The following is a 21095-nucleotide window of genomic DNA, read 5'->3' as shown; positions in this document are numbered from 1 at the left end:
AGCAGCAGCAGCAGCAGCAGCAGCAGCAGCAGCAGCAGCAGCAGCAGCAGCAGCAGCAGCAGCAGCAGCAGCAGCAGCAGCAGCAGCAGCAGCAGCAGCAGCAGCAGCAGCAGCAGCAGCAGCAGCAGCAGCAGCAGCAGCAGCAGCAGCAGCAGCAGCAGCAGCAGCAGCAGCAGCAGCAGCAGCAGCAGCAGCAGCAGCAGCAGCAAGACACTCAAAAGCAGTAAAACAGTCCGTTCAACTGCTTGGACGCCACTCAGACCATCCAGTGGTCTGGGATGAAAGGATGGACGCCACAACCGAAACCGGGTCGGCCATCATTCAACCTCCCGCTGGGCTTGTCTTCGCCGAGATCCCTGACCACGAGCGGCCGACGACCCTTTCCAGGCTCGGCGACGCGGGTCGTGCGCGGGGGGGGGGGGGGGGGGGGGTCGCAGCGATGTCTCCCTCTCTCCACGGCGACCGCTCCCCGATAGGACAGAAGCGACGACACGCACCGCAGCCAGCTGTGGAGGAGACAGCCTCGGAAAAACACGCGCAGGCCGGAATCGTTGGTCCCGTCGCGAAGCGCCAGTCGCCGCCAGCACGCGCTGCGAGGGCAAGAGCCACCCGGTGCGGTTACTGGGTTGCCGCCTGTCCGCCGGCAGCCTAGAACTGTCGCTGCCCGACCGACCGAGTCTCCCGTCCGCCGCGCTTCTCCGCGGCCACTTCTCCAAGGGCGCCTGTGCTCCCAACGCGGCGACCTCACATGCGCTGCTCTTAGGCGCGGCAACGGCGACCACGGCCCAGACCGCCCACTCATGAACCCACGGTTACGCTTGGATTGTGGCAGGGCTGTTGTAAGAGCTTTCTGTTAACTTTTATCTCGCTCGTCGCTGGCGTGAAACCAACTTGACGCACAGGTGAAAAAGAAGCAAACTGTCTGCCGTGCGTGTGCTTTGCCTGCGCCACGTCACGCCGTCCACAAGGGGCCTTCCGCTGCGCATCCAGCACGACGCAATGGACAACTGCTGCAGCCTACCGTGGAGTACGTCCTCTGCGCTGCGCCGATTCCAGTGGCACGTGCTCCTCCTCGCAGTTGGCGTATCCGTCCCTGGTGAGTCCAGCTGACGCCATAGGTGATTCCCCGAATCGCCAGTGTTATGCATTGCTCCAGTAAATGTTACGCGAGCATCTCGCGACGGATTCCGTAGTTAGCTACGCAATCGTTCGCGAAACGAAATTCTGCGCCTTCCTGAAAAGCAGACTTCTCGTCATAGAATGTGCCGGCCAAAGAAATCCGGCGCAGAGTGCCCTAGTTGGAATCTTTGCGGTGGATTCGCCGGTTGTCCCCTCGTGTTTTTACACACCACATGGACAAGATCGTGAAGCCGTTCTTTCTTATACTTGGACATCACTTTGATTCCTTTCACACGACCGGTATGTAGCCTATAATGCTCCACAGTAAGCGACAGTATGACAAATGATGATGGAGGTACTCCGCTTTCTATGGCACTCTTGCTCTAAGAACACAACAAGATTGGCAGCCTAATGTGCTGCATTGTCCTCTGACTGTCACCTGTGTCATCGTGCTGCCAAATCTGATCCCCCTTGCACACTGCTCACTGCTGCCGAGTGCTGATCTTCCCTTCATAATGCGAAGCTAATACGTGCGCTCTTTTATCTTCGACTCTTGTCTGACCAGTGCCTTTTCCTTAGCACAGCCGACGATTTGAGAGCGCGCACTGCACATTGGACCAGTGATTTGAGAGGCAGTCCTGAAACCTGTTCGTGCATATTCCTTTCGCGATGTACTAACAGCATGCATGACCAGATACTGCACTAGCGTGCGCTTACAGTAGGTAGGTGAGCTCAAAGGCTTTCAACAAGACTGTAGATGATGTCAGAACGGCGCGAAAGGAACAAGGACGAGAGTGGCACACGAACACAACAGGACAGGTGTTGTTGTGCCTGTCTCGTCCTTGTTCCTTTTGCGCCGTCCTGACATCATCTACACCTATGAACCAACAAGCCCAAACCAAAGTACTTCAACAAGACCGCGCTGAAAAGTTCCTTAAGGGCGCGTCCGTTTTTGAAACATCGGGCACAAATAATAAAAAAAACAAATGATACCGGGGTGAGCTGACGTCATGTCCACACTTCTACAATCGGTACATGTCAGTTGTTTGCGCTGTGACTGAGCGACCACGTTTCAATCTCTCTGTAGTATGCGGGTAAGCAAGTCAATGGCCTGATCAACAATAGAGTATCACTGATGTACTCCAATATCGCTATCATAGATGCAGGCCGTAAAAACGAATAATCACAAGTCTGAAACTGCGATCGAGGGGTTCTAACCTCATATAATGCTCGAATTTTAGTAAAACTTGGTGCTGGGCTCGCCGTGTGTTTGTATTTTTTTAGCGATGACCTCTTTCAAAGAAATGCTCGAATTGTGACGCGTAGTGTTCTCCGACATTGAGGAGCCACAAATTATGCATGACTTCCAAATATTACTCCGTCCGCTCTAGCTTTTGTATACTCCTACGTCTGATTCGTGCCATCTGAAACACATGAAATCTCCAGATTACCGTTGAAGAGGCGGTAGACAACTGCCAAAGCCAGCTAAACGCGCCATGATTTTGGCAACTGTAGTCGCATGACGAACAACCAAACTTGCACATTTTGAACCATGGCTGTGAATGACATCAGCGCCGACTTGAGTTGTACTCTCAGGTAATGGTGCGTCGCATCGGTGGTTGGGAACCGTCCAATTCTGTTACGTCCTATCCTTCAGAGATGCTATCGGAGTGTCCTTGGTGCGCACAGTCACCACTGTGCGCAGGAGTCGCAGCGGTAGTAAAACACTTTATTTCGGGAAACAAATCAAGTGCACAAAACTTGCTTCGCCGGCACACTTGGCCAAGCTCATTTTCTTCACAAGAAAAAGCAAGTCTCGTACAGTCACAAAAATGTTGATTCTATGGTATTCATCGACTGCTTGAAACGACCTCTGTAATAATCTATTCCGCGAGACCCTTAACCAAGGTACAGCGATCCAATCGTCCGGCCCATCAATGGGTAACGAAGGCTTTGAGATCAATGAATCCATCTCCCAGACTTACCTTCTATTCAGACAGGACCTCGTCATCATCCTTGCCAGCCCCGTCTTTCTATTTCCCAAACTCATAGCCTTCGTAAAATTCCCACAAGCACGGTCGTCACCAGCATGACTCCTTTTTTTATACTGCTGCCGCTCTGACTCCTTCAGCCTCAACTGCTCTTAACTTTATGTCCATCCAGCACGCTTTATGATCTACTGCTCCTTCTGTCGCCTTTCAACCCCCTCCTCATCCCTAGACCTATTGTGGCATATCTGGCATATCACACTGTTCTGGCGCTATTCTGAATGCTCAACCAGGCGATATGCTGTTCTAGGCATATCATTTTCCGCCCTGGACGCAGTCCAGAAACCCTAGTTCGAAGCGTTTACGTGAATCCCCCAATGTGGATTATTTTGCGGTCAAGTCAGTTACTCATGCTAACGAGTCACTAGAGCTGTGGTTGAAACCTGCTCATATTCGAAACTTCCCTAAAGATAGTGGCCTAAATTATACCCGTTGGAGCTGTTGACGTAATCGCCCTTACCCTGCGATCTGCTAGCCGTTCTGGCTAGCTTAGTCCGTAGAGCGACGGCCCCAGAGAGGCGGTAGTCACGGGTTCCAGGACCAATTTTTCTTCAGCTGCCAATTTTCTGCGAAAGCTGCACAGCTTTCCACTGTGACTATGGCTGCGCTGAGGTGGATGCTAATGACTTCCTCGGTTGCTGCATGCCAGAGATAATGAAAAAGGTAAAGATTCTTATGTTTTTGTCAGGACTAACCTGACTGCTCTGCTCCGAAGAATGCCCCATGAACAGATGGCGATGCATCAGAAGCTGCGACAGACGAAGCTTCACAATGCTTCCCCGGATAAAAGAAAAATAATCACCTACTCGTGCTGGTGTGCATCCTTTTGTCGTAGACGAGGTCCGTGATCAAAAGCACACAGCGGGAAAAGAGACTTTTGAGCTTCGCATGATGCAGGGCCTCGCACTTACATAACCAGCAAGGGCAAATTCTGCTTGGGGTGCCGCCCGGTAATCGAACCGCCGTACAATCGAAAGCTTTATACTGGCTGCCGAGAAATGTTTATATGTGTGTTAGAAAAATGGTTAAAGCTTGCAATAAAGGGACATAAATATCTGACGTTCAGGGGAAGAAAAGTATGGCCATCCGCTGTAAGAAGGGGCTACCTCGCTCCAGTCTGTATGGTAGAGAGAAAGTCGTAGTGGAGCCCTGCTCAAATTAAATGTAGAGGACCTGCCAGGAACTTCATATTGACTGAAACTTGCATTACACAACTTGTTGTAAAAGAGGTTTCATCATAGAAGGTTGTAATGCGAAGGCAAGATAACCGCTGGTCTTTAAGGGTAACGGAGTGGGTTCCAAGAGAAAGTAAGCGTAGCAGGGGGCGGCAAAAGGTTAGGTGGGCGGATGAGATTAAGAAGTTTGCAGGCAAAGGGTGGATGCAGCTGGCAAAGGATAGGGTTAATTGGAGAGACATGGGAAAGGCCTTTGCCCTGCAGTGGGTGTAGTAAGGCTGATGATGATGATAATGATGTAAAAGAGGGTGGCTTTCAAGGCTAATATCACGTTAATGAGCCTTTACTAAGCGTCAGGCATTTCTTTCTCACTGTCTTAGTTCTACGCACATATTTAAGCCTTAGCCAGATAAAGACGCGCTTATTTCTCGCAGTGCTGCTTTAATCTAAAAGGCAGTACTGATTTGTTTCAGTTCTTTGAGCCCGTATATTTTCGCATGTTTATCGAAGGCTGGCCTGCTCCTGCACTCTGGCTCAGCATACACAGAAAAACGTTTTCACGTTTCCACTCAATCTACAGCGGCACACGTTGATGTTGGTTGCAGAGCTTCATCCTTAGCCACTGTTAACCCATTAGAAGGCACGCTTTCAAGGTAAAATCTCTGGATGGCCTTTGTGATGCGAGGTAAGCAAATACTGGCTAGGCACCGCACAAGCGCGTTCTGTAGTCATTCATGGTGCGCTTCAATTGCACAGCACACAGGAAAGCTATTTCGCTCAGCGAAATGCGACTGAGAAGAAAAGGGCGTTTTGTTCACGCTTCTCATCGTGAACATCACAAGAATCCTTGTAAACCTCTTTTCACTCTTGAGTTGAAGTATGTGCAGCTCTGGAAGTAATATCACCTGGTGGCGCCGGAAGACTGTAGCGAGTGGACTCCTCCCGCTGGAACGAGCGTCGTCTGGTTCTTGTTACGAACCATTTGTGGCCTGCTTCATGACATACATACAAGACTGGCTGCGTTACATACAAGAGTGACTGCTCCGCACCAAGCAGAAGAGCCCAACCGACGAGGTTCGCTCCAGCAGCAGGACCTATGCGCACGCGCCTCACCCTCGCTCTCTTTCTCCTTCGCTTAGGCGCCGGCCGGTCGCCGGACCACTTTTGCCGCAGCTCTCCGATGGTGCACAAAAATTAAGCATTTGAGAACACCGTTGGACGCTCTCAAAGCTGTTTATTACGTTTCGTAGGTTGCGAGACAAATATTTCGGGGATTCAATTTTTGCGTCTGCAAAGCAGCGCCCGCCTGTATAACAAAAACTGCACCCGTGTCTTTGTTCGCGCGCTCCAAATACAAGGCCACGTTTTTTCGTACAGTTAGACTAGGCGGTCGTTCATCGTCTCATGCAGGAGCACAGTGGCGAGACGGACTGTCATTGCGAGCATGCGCTCAGGGAGCTTCTTGCCACATGCAAATACAGTATCATCTGTTAGGCTGTTCTGCTCACGCTACAAACCCCCGCATCTCGACGACGAGCATCGGGAGTTGAGTGACGTCAGCAGAACAGCCGAGCATACGACGCTGTATTTGCATCTGACAAGAAGCTCCCTGTGCGCATGCTCGCAATCACAATCCGTCTCGCCACTGCGTTCCTGCATGGGACGCTGAACGACCGCCTGATCATCATAATATTGCTGAAAATTTAAAGAGGAGTAGCAGGGACAGGTAATCTATTACATATAGACGAGATTGGAAAAGGGAGAAGTGATGGATGAAGAGAGCCTCGTCACACATACGTTGGCTCCCGTGAGGAGGTGAGCAGAAGACACGCACGGCATCGGCCAGCGCAACTGGTGGCAATGCAGTGGTTTTAGACGATTTTTGCAAAAGTGCTTTCAATTTCTTTTGTTATCTTTTCGTCCTTAACAGAGCAGCAGATACTTTCTGGGAGAAACAACATCTTCGTTTAAGTCACCGGCATGTTTCGCGTTCGGAAATACCGAAATCTCGGCCTCTGTTATTTCTCTCGAAATCAATAATCATGAAACAAAAAGTTTAAACCGTTTCTCTGTTGCATGCCTTTAACATTGCGTCGGTTCGAAATATTCTCATAGAGAAACATCAAACTGAGCATTCTGGCGCTGGCGTGCGTGACGAGAAATGCGTCACCGCGGAGGCATACTTGTCAGTGACCCGGCACAGTGAAAATGTGGTGTCAGCAGTGTCAAGCTACATATTGAGCATAAGCAGGCATGCTCCGGAGATGATACCAACAACACTGCTCGCAAAGATTTTAATAGAGGATTGGAATAGTACCTGAGATGCTTTATCGTCATCACAGAACCTAACAACTGTATCAAAACGCCCAGGCGCGCAAGTCCCAATTTTAACAACAAATTGTGCGTGACGAGTAGAAACAGCAACGCCAGCGTATTATATAATCATCTGAATTTTAGCCGTTAAATTTATGCCATGTATTTATTTTTTACGAGAAGCGTTGTAGTAGAGCCTTCTGTAGTAATAACAAGCATTTGGTGTTTTCTTAGCGGGTGCCGACATCTCAGTTGTCGAGCGTTTTTAAAATTCCCTTTCATGCACCAGCGGCCGAGCTACAGGCCCACGCAGCACAGCCGAGAAAAGCGCGCCTGTACACAACCTTAGCTGCGGAGCCGGTAAACAGAGGATCACGCGCTTGGGCCGGGCGCCAAGGCCTCTGTCGATCAGGGCAGGCCTCGTTCCGCCAGCGACCTGTGGTGGTACGCCGTAGTACGACGACCGCCGAGGAGGAAACCGGTTGTCCCAGTTTTCGGACGACGCGCGCGCCCCAGTGCCAAGGTCGTCGTCTGGCGAGCGTCACCTTCCTTCCGATGTAGTCGTGCCGTAGAGAAAAACCGGTAGAGATAAGCATAACGCAGTTCGGGTGCGTTGCCGCGGCAGAAAATGGCCGATGCGTTCCAGGTTATGCGACTATCAAGGCGCTCAGCTTTTGCATTCTTTGATGGGCTGCTTGATAGCGCGTTGCGCCCACGCTACGTAGCGCGCACATCCAGTGAACGAGCTGGGATTGCAGTGCCATTGACCGTTTTATAGTAGATGTTGTTTCACCCGTTATTTCTGCTGGCACTAGTATCTGTGACTTGAGGGACCACTCTGCTATTTTTGTATCTGGACCATATTAATGCAGTACTCACCCATGAGTTACCCACAACAAAGTGTTTTCCTTTGCAGTGTATAACTGAAGTGACACTGTGTTTGAATAGGATGAAATATATTTATAAAATGTTTTTTTTTGCAAACACAGGTATGAGACGCTAAATTCTGTAAACCTTGGGTGGCGGCAGTGCGCGTTCAAATGCCCAGCCATGAATAAAATCTCTTCAAACGTTTTATGTCCACTGGGAATCCCGAGCACCAAGCCGCTTTTCAAAAATATCGTAAAAAGCTAACCACTGAGCTGCGAAGATCAAAATGTCCATACCTATCGGGTCACCTCCGTAGCAGTAATGTTCTGATAGTGCTTCAGAAACTTTTCAGTAATTTTTTTGATAATATTAAATATACTTATATGGGTGATCTTGTGATCGATGGCATGCCCTATTCGTGTTTTTCTTTGGCAGACAAATTCATTGACTCTTTTACAAGCTTTAGACCCAGTGGTTGCCTCAACGAAACGAAGCTCTTGGTTCTCTTCCAAATATAGGTTTGCAAAATTTTTCTTTCTTTTTATCGGACAGTCAGGAAGTATTTAGTCAAATAATGTACTTTAAATCAGCAAGTTGTATTGATTTGCATGGCTAACAGATAAAGCCAGTTAATTTTGGTGCGGAGTTGTAAGCGCCATACCCAGGCTATATTTTTGATCCGTAGCTCACATCTGCTACGGATCCTGCAAGAATCAATAATTTGCAGGATGAATAACTTTTATACGAAAGTCACCCTGATATATTCTGTTTTCCTGCCTTTAGGAAAGGGTTAAGTATTGATCCCTATATTTCTTCCAGTTGATCCCAAGTGTAACTTAGAAGGACTTTGGTGTAGGCCAGTTGGTATGACTTCATGAAGAGCAAAACCGAAAAACAGAGAGAGGAAGTTGGCAGGGCGAAGTCAGCAGGTTTCTGCAAACGCATCTTAAAAACCTAAAGCCTGAAGACCCTTCCAAGATTGACGGATCTCATCATTTGGTTGAATTGCTAAAAACAGCCGTCCCTGGTGCTAATTGTGCGGTGTCCGTTGATGTCGAAGAGTTATTTTATTCTATTCCCCATGGAGAACTTTTCAGTGTTGTAAAAGAGCTCATCGAAGCTGGTGACGTGGTTGACTTCCAGAACTCCTGTGGTGTGTCTGTGGATTCCTTCTTGGAGCTGCTCAGGTTCTATTTAATTCAACCATTGTCTCTTTTGATGGTAAACACTATGTTCAAAAGAAAGGAATCTGTATTGGTTCCAGCGTTGCCCCACTGTTGTGCGAAATCTTTCTGGCCAATTTAGATCGAGTGCCGAAACGCAAGTTGACCCATGCCTTCATTTCTAGCGTTTTTAGATACGTAGATGATTTTCTTCTCCTTTTAAAGCTTTCACCTATTGATGTATTAGCTGACGTAGCAGATGAGCTTTTGGCTGTGTTCTCTGGATGGTCACATTCTCTAAATTTTACCCTTGAGCTTCCGCAAGATAGATATATCCAGTTTTTAGACTTAAAATTAGATTTTAATCAACATGACCATGTAATCTGGGCTTTTCAGCCGAGATCGAAGAAAGCTTTATTGCCGTTCGACTCATCCCATTCAAAGCTCGTTAAACGGGCCTTGGCTTCTTCTTGTTTTAGGTCTGCGCTTTTGAAATCATGCCATCACAACGTGCAGCTCAGTTTTCTTCTTCAACTTGAGCGACTCGAAAAGGCGGGTTTTCCAAGCTCCCTTTTAAGATCTGTGGCCGAATCGCTGCTCAAAAAGCTTCGCCAGACGGCAAAAGAAGACACCTTTTCCCATGAGCCACCTAGTCGAAATAAGTGTGTTGTCTTACCATATCTTCACAGTGCTTCCCACAATCTTAAGAAGATTTCAGGCAGACATGGCGTTGACGTGGTCATGTCTGCGCCCTGCAAGCTCTCAAAACTCTTCAATTTGATCAGGAAGCAGACTTCAACGCATGTAGTTTGCGGCATGAGGCATTCGAAGAAGTGTGTCTCATGCGCGACCGGGGTGGTTTATAAGATTCCCCTCAGCTGTGGTCAACTTTATATCGGACAAACTGGCAGATGTTTAAACACTCGTCTGCAAGAGCATGCGCGCTCCTTGAGTAGGCCCGGAGGACCTGCCGTGCCAGTTCATTGTCGCAGTTGTAAGGGCTGCTATCCTAAGCTTAATTGTACAGAGATCATAGGAAGAAGAAAGGGGCAGTTGGAAAGGGAAATTGTCGAGGCTGTTGCCATCCTGGAATCGGAGCCAGATAAGTGTGTCAGCACGCCTTCTGTGTCTATTTTTCAGAAAGAGTTAGCATTTTTGTCAGCGTTTCACTAGGTTGTTTTTTGCTTGGTTTTGCGCAGGTTAGTTGTATCATTCTTGCTCGGTTTCATTCCTTTCGCCGCACTGAATGTTTTCGTCATGGTTGCCATTGAACTGTTTCTACATGCTTCATCTTCTTTTTATGATTTATGATTGCTTTCCAGATTACACGCGCGACTCATACTTATAAGCTCTGCTTTGTTTCAATAAATGTTCGGTTGTCAGTACCGCCCTGTGTTGTCGCCTGCCTCAGTCCTGTCCTGTTTTGCGGTTTTGCTTTTCATGATCCCAAGTGCCCCGCTACGACCGTCGAGCTTCCACCGTTTGTGCTCCTTGGTCATCATTAGTAAGTGGCCCCCCCATTCAGTCATGCAAAACACCCTCGACCGTTGAGCGCCCAGAACAACTTGGTCTTTTTCATGGGTGCTGCAAGGGACGTGGTCGGCTTTCGCTACTTCTATGTTGGCTGATTCTGCTAACTGTTTCCAACGTGTCCGCTCCGCTCGCGTTGAATGCGAGCAAACACAGTTTTAAACTTTTCCCTAATATATTACTGCTTGCCTGTGATTCTTCGGCTTCCTCTACTGGGGCTTTTCCCCTATCTACATCTCTTATGAATCCTGCGTGTTCTGCAACTTCTACTTTCGCAAACATACATCCGGACATTTTTGCATGGGGAGAAAGATGTAAGGTGCGGTTTAAATAGAAATACAACAAGAACCTCCCGGATAAGCCTTTCCAAGCTTGCCGTGCGCAACACCGTAACCAGAAAGCGCTACTGTCCTCTTCGGATGACATGCAAAGAATGACGCGGTGCGTTCATTGCTAATGTGAGGGAAAATATATTTCAGTTGCGTTATTGTGAAGGTGAGAACGTGTAGCAAATTATCAAAATGAGCAAGCAAGTAGTTTAGGAATCAAGAACATGTGAACACGCCGATCCCATGGCGTTCCTTATTTTGTCGTGTGCCATCTTCCTCGTCGTTTGCAACCTAACGGAAAGGACGAAAGTGCGATAAGTGCAGTCTATATCAATAAGGAGACCAGTGTGTGCCAACATCAATTTTAATCTCACTGAATTTCATAAATGGTTATCAATATCTATCGTTTGTCCTAATTTTCAGACCCCACGATCAAAAGAGTTAGAGCAGAGCCTGAGTGTTTAGTGCGTGAGAGGGGAGGAGGAAATGGTGACGTGCTGTGACACCGCACTGAGTGCCGTTCGCTCCACTAACGCCACTGCTTGGTAGGGTGCATTTAGATAGCCGAGTCGCACACCAACTTTCCAGTCCACACATCGGTGCTGCGGTCCCTGTCCCCAAGCGAGGAGAGCAAGAAGCAGTGATGATTCCTCGGACTGTTGGAGTCGCTAGTGACCTCACGGTCACCGCTTGTGCTTCTTCAGTGCCTTCGCCGCTCGCCCTTTTCTTCTTACTTGCGAAAAGTTCTGCTCAGCGTAATTTCACTCTGTACACTGAGTACTCTTGATTCCTTCCAACCTCGGCTACAAGTAGGCAATTTAGGCTGCTGCTCTCATGCAGCCGTTTCAAATTTCTTCATTCTGATTATACAGTATGCGTTGCAGGTAGAAACCCGATATAATTTAATAATTTTCCTGTTCGGGCGAGGTAGTGCTTGAATAGTTGATGAAAGCACTGCCAAGCTCACTGTGCACAAAAAAAAAACTAGCGGCGCTTGCGGCATGCTGCGCAAGTGGCGAAACTCCTCAACAGCATGCGTAAACACCGTGATTTTTTTTTAAATCTCTACCACTTCACACCTTCCTTAATCCCGTCCTTCGCGGAACTCTCCGGGAGCACACTCGATCTAGTAGGCGCTCTTGTGTCAGAAGAAGCCCGCGCTTCTTGCATATGGCTGCTGCTCAAGTCACTACTCTAAGAACAGCAACGACGGGGAGGGATCCGCGGGCAAGGCGTGCGCGTCGCGCCCCAATGTATTCTGTTGGGCCGGTCGCATTTAATGGCGTTTCTAGTCGCGCCGTGGCACTGTTCCTGAGAGCGCACTCATTGTGAGCGCGCTTGAAATCGAATCTCTCTTCGAGATGGCTTACTGGCGAACGCAGGCTGGGAACACGTGTAAACGCCCGCGTCCGCCTCGAAAAACAACTTAGCGAGGTACTAGCACTGCTTGGCTTCAGCCAAGGTGCTCGGGTGCTGGCTGACCCGAGGCGCCGGCCACATGTGCCAATTTTATTAACTCCGTTTGATGGACCTGGTTCCTGAGTTGTGACTTTCCTTTGTTTTTGCAGTGTTTAATTTCTTCAGGAGAGAGCGGGAAGAAGAGTAATCACTAATAAGTTAGAAGTGGCGCGAAACGGACGCAATGCGTGCGCCCGAGAGAGAGCTATAGGGCAGTTGCATTGCTGTGACCCAACGGGACGGTCCGATGCTGAACACGAGGCTGGCAGAGATTTCGCTTGCTGTGCACTACGTCCTACGTGAAAATTGTGCTTGTACGTTTACTGGTTGCACCTGACGACCACGCTGTAATATAACTGTAAATAAGCGGGTACCGCTAGAGAATGTGCTGTCCTCACCGCCCGTCACCACGTGTCGCCGTGTAAATAAGTGATCAGCCGGGAGCACCATCGATGAGAAACAGCTACATCATTACGTCATCTTTAAGCGAACTGCTGCTATACGGCGCTTTTACTTAGAACTGCTTACTTTTCTAACACGAATACGCCTATATAGGAGTAAAAAGGGAGAGTAATCTGTCATCTAACGCACACCTCCCTATCATTAAAGGGAGTGTGCTAGAGGACAGCTCGCTTCCTTTCTACTGCTTTCAGATGAGTCGCCGCGGTGGCTGAGTGGTTATCGCGCTCGGCTGCTGGCCCGAAAGACGTGGGTTCGATCGCGGCCGCGGCGGTCGAATTTCGATGGAGGCAAAATTCTAGAAGCCCGTGTACTGTGTGATGTCGGTGCACGTTAAAGAATCCCTGGTTGTCGAAATTAACGAGAGCCCTTCACTACGGTGTCCCTCATAGCCTGAGTCGCTTTGGGACGTTAAATTCTCCTATACCAAACCAAACTATTTTAGTTGAGAATGTGCAACTCCTACAAAGACGCGCACTGGGCGCCCTAAATCGAAGCACTACAAGACCGTGCAGTCTGCAATGCAAATGTCCCCAGGTGGTCGAAATTGATCCGGAGCGCTCCGCTACTGAGCTGTCCTTCCCTCATAGCGCAGTTTAGGGAGCAGTAATACATTTACCTAAACTTTCCACTCCTCGCAGCTAATTTTTCGCGTACATCTGATCGGTGTGTTGTCGTGTTTGGCGACGTCAGTACTTTATCGCGACGCATGTAGCACCCTGTGCCTCGTGCCATTTTCGTCGTCATTGGGAGAGACGTGCGGTTGTAAGACACATCTCGAGGGCTGCACACAGGTGGGGGTCACAGTGTAGAGCGCAGGCAAACACGCGACCCAATAAAGCACTAAGACACACATATTTCGCAGAGAACATTGATAACGTTTACGCTACGCTGCGAAAGTTTAGTTCAGTTAGTTTGCGGGGATTTAACGTCCCAAAGCGATTCAGGCTATTAGAGACGCCGTAGTGAAGGGCTCCGGAAATTTCAACCTCCTCGGGTTCTTTAACGTGCACTGACATCGCACAGTACACGGGCCTCTAGAATTTCCCCTCTACCGAAATTCTACCGCCGCGGCCGGGATGGAACCCGCGTCTTTCGGGCCAGCAGCCGAGCGCCATAACAACTCAGCCACCACGGGGGCCTGCCACGCTGCGAAAGGCGGGAAACTCAGGGATAGCAGTACCGCTCAGATTGTGATTAACATTTCGTTTATGGCCTAGCTCGATGCATCTTTGCCCTGCTGATACCCCAGAGAGTCTTTGTAGGCGTTGTAGCAGCCTTGCATTGGGCGAACAATCGGTCGCACCGTGAAGGGATTAAGGAACGAGTACGAAGGGTAGATGTTTAAGTAAAATTTAGAGTTCACTCTAGCTATGCCTAAATTACCATATTGATAATAAAGCGTAAACTTTCCCAATTTTTATTACAAGACTTATTACTATGGCATTTTAGCACTCGGGGCAGCGGCTCCCCATCCGGGTCCTTAGCACGAAACGGCTATTCAAGCATACTTAACTAACGGCGCTACACATTATACGGCCACCTAACGCGAGACTGTGCCTGCCGAGTCTCGGAAGTGCTGAGCACGCGAGGACTCCACACAAACAAGATTCGAAGTTTTAAAAGGAGGTGGACAGTTCACATTAGAGATAAAACAAATGACGACTTTATTTTCAAAGCCAGATGACACTTGTCACATCTCCAATACAAAGAAGATGCCAAAATATTTTTATACGTCTTCATTTTCTGAATTGAGTAGGCCAAAACCTTGCGACAAAAAGAAAGAGCTTCATGGGGGTGGAGGTGGTGGGGGTGGGGGACGGGTGTCCGCTTTTTCCTCGAGTTGGGCTGGCCCCGAGGTGGCTGCGTGAAGAAACGCCAGGCCCTTCTTTTTCCTCGAACTACTGAAGAAATACCCGGCAGAGCCGTAGTGCGTCCGATGGTCCGATGTGTGACGGCGGATCGAGCCATTCCTGCAGGGTGCCAGGTCGGTGCCCGCCCAGGGACTGAAGTGCCTTCTCACGCAACGCTTAAAAGGCAGGGTACTGCCGAGCACTGAGGGGTAGAATTTTTGCTTTGGAGATGGTTCCTCACCCCACCTTGAGCAAACAAAAATACATTGTGCCATGGTGCTCCTTGGCCGCAGATGCCCTTACGCCACAAAAATTCACTAGCATCATCATTTTGAAATTGGTACCACTTCTGATCCCTTCCAGGCAGAGGGAGTAACACCGTTGGTCCCAAATTTGTTGATCGCTTTACACAGGACATGTTTATATGACTTGAGAAGGTTCAGAACTGTTAAATAACGTGCACCATCTGGTCCCGGGGCGCTATTATGGTTGGCGTCATACAAGGCTGCCTCCAGTTTGTCTGATATGAAGGGGACGTCGTAAATATGGACGTATCTGAAAGCGGGTCGGCGGTCATGACATCTACATTTTCAGATTGTGGAAAAAGACCTTCCCTGCTTGTATAGCAAGTTCATTCGGGGAGACGTTAATTTTCAGGGCCATGCCCAAGGAAGGAAAAATCAGCCTTTTGCGCCCAAAGACAGCTCGAAATATATACCTGGCCTTCGAAAGGTTAAAGCCTTCATTGAGCAAGTGGCACAGGAGCTTGGAGAGCGAGGTGCATAGTATACTGTTCAGCTCTGAGTAATGCGAGTGAGAGCATGCCTACGATGGGATGTCCGGCAAGTTCGGCGATACGCCTTGAGAGCATGAAGCCTACGACTACACAGACTCAAAGGGTGAGAGTCCAGCTTCGGGGAATCGAATTTGACTGAAAGCTTCGACGAAGCTTTCTTCTTGGCATTGTTGGCCTGAGTAATGAGCTCATCTAATCCTGTGGGAACGTTCACCTCACTGAGCATCCTACGAACATCGTCACATAAGATGGGCTCCTCTATTCGATGGTGTTGTTCCCCCTGTAGTGATTTTCGCCCTCGAGGGGCCCATGACACCACCACGGGATAGTGATCAATGCCCATGACATCATCAGCCCGTGCCCATAGGTTTTCAGTGGGATAGAAAACAAGTGTCAGGTGTAGAGAAATGTCTTGTTCACCTCTGTGCTGGCCAAAACGATTGAGTAGCGCGGAAGTGAAGGTGATGTGTGCCCGATTCCGGGCTGTTGACTCGGAGAAACCTGTGGAATCCTTAAAAGTAGAAGCATATGCTTGATCACCTCTGCAGTGACCAGTTCGACAATGTGCTTGACCTGCTCTTCATGTAAATGTACTCTGCGCGAGCGATCTTTCGCAAGATACGTTTCTGCCCCCGTTGTGAAGCACTGAGACTTTAAACACAATCCCGATGTATGTATGCATGCTTGATTTGGTGCCTTGCAGGAAGCTCAAAAGACGTTTTTAGGAATGAAGGAGCGGCATTAATTACACTAAAGGTCTCAGATTCTACAGAGCGTTTGTCCGCCTCGTGCCCTTTATTTTTATGTTCTCTGCTGCGTGTTTTCGGTAACTGCTGACTTTGTATTGGAGGGACTTCCTCAATAACGAGTCCAATTGGCTCCGAGGATGGTTGGTATGTACTGGCTGGTAATAAGGTGTTATCGCCAAGATTATGCGGTATAGATGGATTTCGCGGGCAAATCTGGAGGTCTCAAACGTGATGAGAGCTGCTCCGTTCTTGCCCATAGGCCTGCCGTTATCTTGCACGAGTAGCACGTGAGGTTGGCCATGAGCTGTTCGCTTTTAACCCGTTGGCACGACATACGACCCCGCGGATCTCGCCGCGGCGAATGGTTTCATAGGCCTGTATAGGTGTCGCCTTTCCAGTAATCAATAGATATAGTAGTCCGAGACGGTGGTTCCTGGAATGCGTACACGATATGTCGACTGCAAATAGTTTGCTTCTTTCAAGCGGCCGTACTTAAACGCCTGTGTGAAAACGAATTTTTTGAAGCTGGCTTAAAATCAGTTGCTGGCCGAGTTGGTATTTCAACAGATATCAACGGTCATTTTACCGCGCACCTGAGAAACAATGTATTTATTTAGTTCTGCGCAAAACAGACGCGCACGCCTAATTACGCGAGTAATCTCTATACCGCAATCGGCTGCACAAAGCGAGACAGAGGGGAGACTGTTGCATTTCCATTTAGTGTGACTTGCACGTCTGCGTAATTCTCGAGTCGTACGGCATGTGGTTCCCTCCCGCGTTGAAAACCAATGCACTGTAAACGCCTTAATGTTCAACATGGCCGAGTTTTGCAAATTGCATACATCTCGCGAAAATATCATTCTTTCTTTCTTTATATCTGTTCATTTCCGTTACAAAAAGACGGAGCGAAAGCAAAAGGCTACAGTGCCTCACAAAGGCTTTTGCTCCTGATGACGTTGAGCGAGCAGGAAACAGCGGCATAATAAAAGTGAATTCAGTGAAATAGAACTAAGAAATACAATTGTTGATCACGTAATTATTTCCACCAGACATGATAACAAAAATATTTACAATAAACAAAAGAGAGGAAAAAGGTGAGCATGATATTGCTGACGCCTTTGCAATAAGAAAACATCCCAATTATATTCAAAATCAAGGTGCCGTCATAGAAGATATTAATAAGAATAATCAGTAATACTAAAAACCGCACATACTTTTTCAGGCGCAAGAAAACAAAAGAAAAATCACAAAATTATACAGATTTTCAGGTCATGCTTCAGTAATACGGTTTTTAGAAAATTTTTTGGTCGTTGGTTGGTTAAAATTTACTTACTCATCAGCACGATTCAACAATGAAGGTATATGGAAGTCTGTATGATGCCAGCCATATTAGTTCTTGTAATAGTGTCCTTCTGTGTCCTCTGCGAAGAGACTACAGTAAACATGGCTCAGGATTTGCTTCAGCGTGGAGCTTGTTGTTCTTTACGTACTGGAAGAGTTCGAAATAATAGACCTGGTTTGCTAGGATTATTCGATGCTCTGAAAACAGTGGGAAAGTGGGAAGAAGTTGAGGCTTGCCATAAATGTTTTCATATATTCTCACTGTTTCTTCTGCAGTGAAATTAATTTATTGTAATTTGGTCCTGTTGTTCCCCAGACCAATGCGCATTACTAGAGCCGAGAGTAGAACAGTGTATAATATAGCACTTCTTTACCCAAAGCAGGCTTTCAATTTTATACAAACAGCCAACTGCTTGGCTTAGTTCCCTTACTAAATGGCGGACATGTGTAGTCCAGGATAAATTACTTTGAAACCATACACCCAAAATTTTTTGTGTCCTTTGCTGATCTTATTCATTATCACGAAAGCGTATGGTGATTTTACGACACAGACGATTTATATTGTTGAAATTATTTCATAGTTTGTTTGGCATTTAACCGTAACTTATTTGTATCTAGCCAGAAGGACAATAAGTCGTGGGACTTCATTACTGCATCCTGAAGTGGATTGAATGATCTGCCATAGAAAAAAAATTATAGTATCATCTGCGAACATGATTAATTTTGAAAACTTGGTATACTGCATATGTCACTGATGTACATATTGAGCAATATCGGTCCAAGGATTGACCCTTGTGGCACGCCTTGTAACATTTTGGGATCGAATATGGAAATAACTTCGCATTAAGTTTAATATAACACCTCGTATTCCGCAGTCGTAATTCTTGGTTAATAATATCTCATGGTCCACCGAATCAAAGGCCTTTTGAAGATCCAGAAATAGACCAATTGTATACATTCTTAGTTCTATATTATTGGTTATTTCATTTCTGATGTTCAATATTGCCTGTTCAGTTGAATATGTTATTCTTTTTCGAATCCGTATTGAGCCTAATTAAATATTTTATTCCTGGTTGTAAAGCCTTCCAATCTCACGTTCATGACACCTTCAAAAACATTTGATAATACGGTGATGACCTATATAGGGCGGGAATTATTGGCTGAGTGATCACTCCCAACTTTATGAATTGGGCAGACTCTAGCTATTTTGAGTTCTGGAAATATCCGTGGTCTGAAACCTACGGTTAATAATAAGGCTTAGAGCGCCAAAGATGAGACCGGAAATATATTTAATAGATATTGACTTAGTATCATCGAAGCCAGCTGCTGTGTTATTATCAAGATTCGCTATCAATTTCTCTACCTCTGGAGGTTTAGTCGGTGTCATTGCTATTGCGTTCCCTATAGCAAGCTTAGGAAGAGCAAGGCCTCGTCCAGGGAGGCAAGTTAGGGGATATGTTCCGCTGTGTATGAAATGGTTATTCAGTGTATCGGGGTCTATACAGTCACTAAGGTTTTATTGTGATGAAGAAACATAGGTAATCCCGGTATGAGCCCTGTAGGGTGTAAAGTTTCTCCCCTCTTGCCAGATCTTCCTAGGCTTGTTATAAATACGTGTGAATAGCTTTTCATAGTATTCTAACTTTGCCCGCTTAATATCTTTATCAAGTCGGTTTGGATATTTCTTCAATTCTACAAGTTTACTGATTTCGCGAGTTTTTATAAAATAATGGTATAATATATGTTTATGTTTGATCTGATCTAAACGCGCTGCACCTATCCGTGGTTTCCTTATTTTATTTTGGTACTGTGTGTTTCTGCGGTTAAAGGAAAAGCTTTGCATGAGCACTCCTTTATTTTTTCAACAAAAAGACCGTACGCAATGTTGAGATTCGACACATTCAGAACAATTTCCCAATTGCTATCCTCTTACATACGACGAAACATTTTTTAGAGAATTGTTACATATGTTACGATATGAAGAGACAGGTTTAGAAATTGTTGTTTCGTGTACTCATGGTAATAAACAAAAAATTAGGAGCTTGTCACTTATGTCAAGTAATAATACACCCGATGAAGTATGCTGTGCATCTACGTTTGTGATGCAGACATCTAATAATGTTGCACTGTGCTCGGTAATGCGCGTGGGTAAGGAAATAAGATTCCCACATGCGTAGGAATTCACAATGTCGCAAAGAGTTCTGGCGTTCCCATCGTCCGCTAACATGTTTACATTTTTGTCACCCATAATAACGAACTTCACCCAGTGCTGCTTAGACAGTTTAACTTATCATCGGCAAAAGAAAAGAAATTAGTCTTATTTCCGCATGGTGACCGGTATATCACTGCAACGATGACCGATTTCAACAGAATGGTCAAACACTCGACATTTTGATCGAGAAAAGAAAATTCAGGAATCACTTCATGGTGTAAACGCTTTTAGAGGTATATAGCTACGCCCCCACCACGCCCTGAATTTCGGCCAAGGCCGTGATAGACGTAGCTTTCATGTTGCGGAGTGGCAATCATTTTCAGTTAATCAGGTTTCTGAGATGAGCACAACGTCAAACTGAAGTACAACATTTTCAAATAGATCGAGTAATTTATCGTGTTTGTTTCTGATACTGCGTAAATTCAGCTGCAACATTTAAAAACACCTATGCAAGTTGGCAAATGCATCATTAAAAGAAACACAGTCATAGTATTTGCACTAGGCGTTTTCATGGTGTTGTGCCCACCCATTTCATTTTCTTAGTTTTTTGCCAGTTTTAGCCAGCGGAGCTGATTTAAGTGGACATGCTATTGAGCTCGTCGGCAGAAATAATGAGCGGGACTAGAGAAGTCAGATTTTGTCTGGCAAATATTTTGCCTCCTTTCGTCCATACAAATTTCCACTTAACCTCTGTCTTCTTTATGACAGCGCCAAGGAGCTGTTTGCCGCGCATATCTAGGTGTTCGTTAACGAACACAGGCTGGAAGTCCTCAAAGCCAAGCTTTTTGCTGTCTAATCTCATCTTTTTTGACTTGGCGAGAAGACGTTCTTTTTGCTTCCCTGCACAAAACGAATAGTTATGTCGGACTCGTCGTGTTTGGCAGTTGGAACTCTGCGGCGTATGTCAATGTCACGTTCGTCCACCTCCTCACCAGCAAGGTGCCCGATTTTCTTTGATTGCTATTGCTTCACCTTCAAGAGGGACGCCTTTCACTTCGATATTATTGGGACGCTGGTATTGTTCCAGCTCTTCAAGTCTTCGAACGAGTTTAGCATTCCGTCTTTTGAGGTCCCTCTTTTCTTCAACGATGTCGCGAATTTCTTTTCTTAAAGCTTTCAAACCACCCAGCTCTTGTCTCACTTCTTTCAGCTCCTCCAGTGTTACTCTAACTGCTTTGAGCTATTCTTTAAGTTTACTGCAAGAACACGACTGCTGCGGGGACTCCTCATTCTCAGCAGCCTTCGTGTTACTTCGCGTACCCTTTGTCACCCTGAGTTTGAATGAAAACACGAACATGCACACAAGAGCAGTTGTTCGGCAGCAGTGCACGCTTCGACCGTTTGCCTTGAGTTAATAAATATAACTATGCTCACCTGAAAGAGCAGATTTCTTTAGATGGGTGCCCTTTGTCCACAGCCGCCGCACTGCCGCCTCCACTCGTGCGATCGCGGCTTATGGAGCCAGCAGCTGTTGCTATTAACGCCCCCTTGAGGCGCAGAACAGCTGCGCAGTATTGTTCAGGACAATGCTGCTGCAGTCGGTAGACAGCAGACTTGCACGTGGCGGCCGTAGTTTCTGTGGCCCGTGAAACAGAGTGCTCCTGAAAGAGCAGGTATCTTTAGATGGGTGCCCTATGTGCACTGCCGCTGAATGCCGCTTCCATGCCGTATGCTGGAAAG

The 21095-nt window shown here is 47.1% G+C and overlaps 1 long non-coding RNA gene across 1 annotated transcript in view; it reads right to left on the bottom strand.

Moving 5' to 3' along the window:
• LOC144116047 (uncharacterized) overlaps positions 1-20865 on the bottom strand; it is a 35870-nt gene extending 15005 nt beyond the window's left edge. Inside the window, exons 1-2 of the long non-coding RNA XR_013311694.1 lie at positions 20790-20865; positions 17196-17401 (exon numbers count right to left, since the gene is read on the bottom strand). This is a non-coding gene — a long non-coding RNA (uncharacterized LOC144116047). The remainder of the gene's footprint in view (positions 1-17195; positions 17402-20789) is intronic.
• Between the last annotated feature and the right edge of the window lie 230 nt (positions 20866-21095).

Source organism: Amblyomma americanum, chromosome 1 (genome assembly GCF_052857255.1).
Source record: "Amblyomma americanum isolate KBUSLIRL-KWMA chromosome 1, ASM5285725v1, whole genome shotgun sequence".
Classification (NCBI taxonomy): domain Eukaryota; kingdom Metazoa; phylum Arthropoda; class Arachnida; order Ixodida; family Ixodidae; genus Amblyomma; species Amblyomma americanum.
This window is presented reverse-complemented; position numbering and strand designations above follow the sequence as displayed.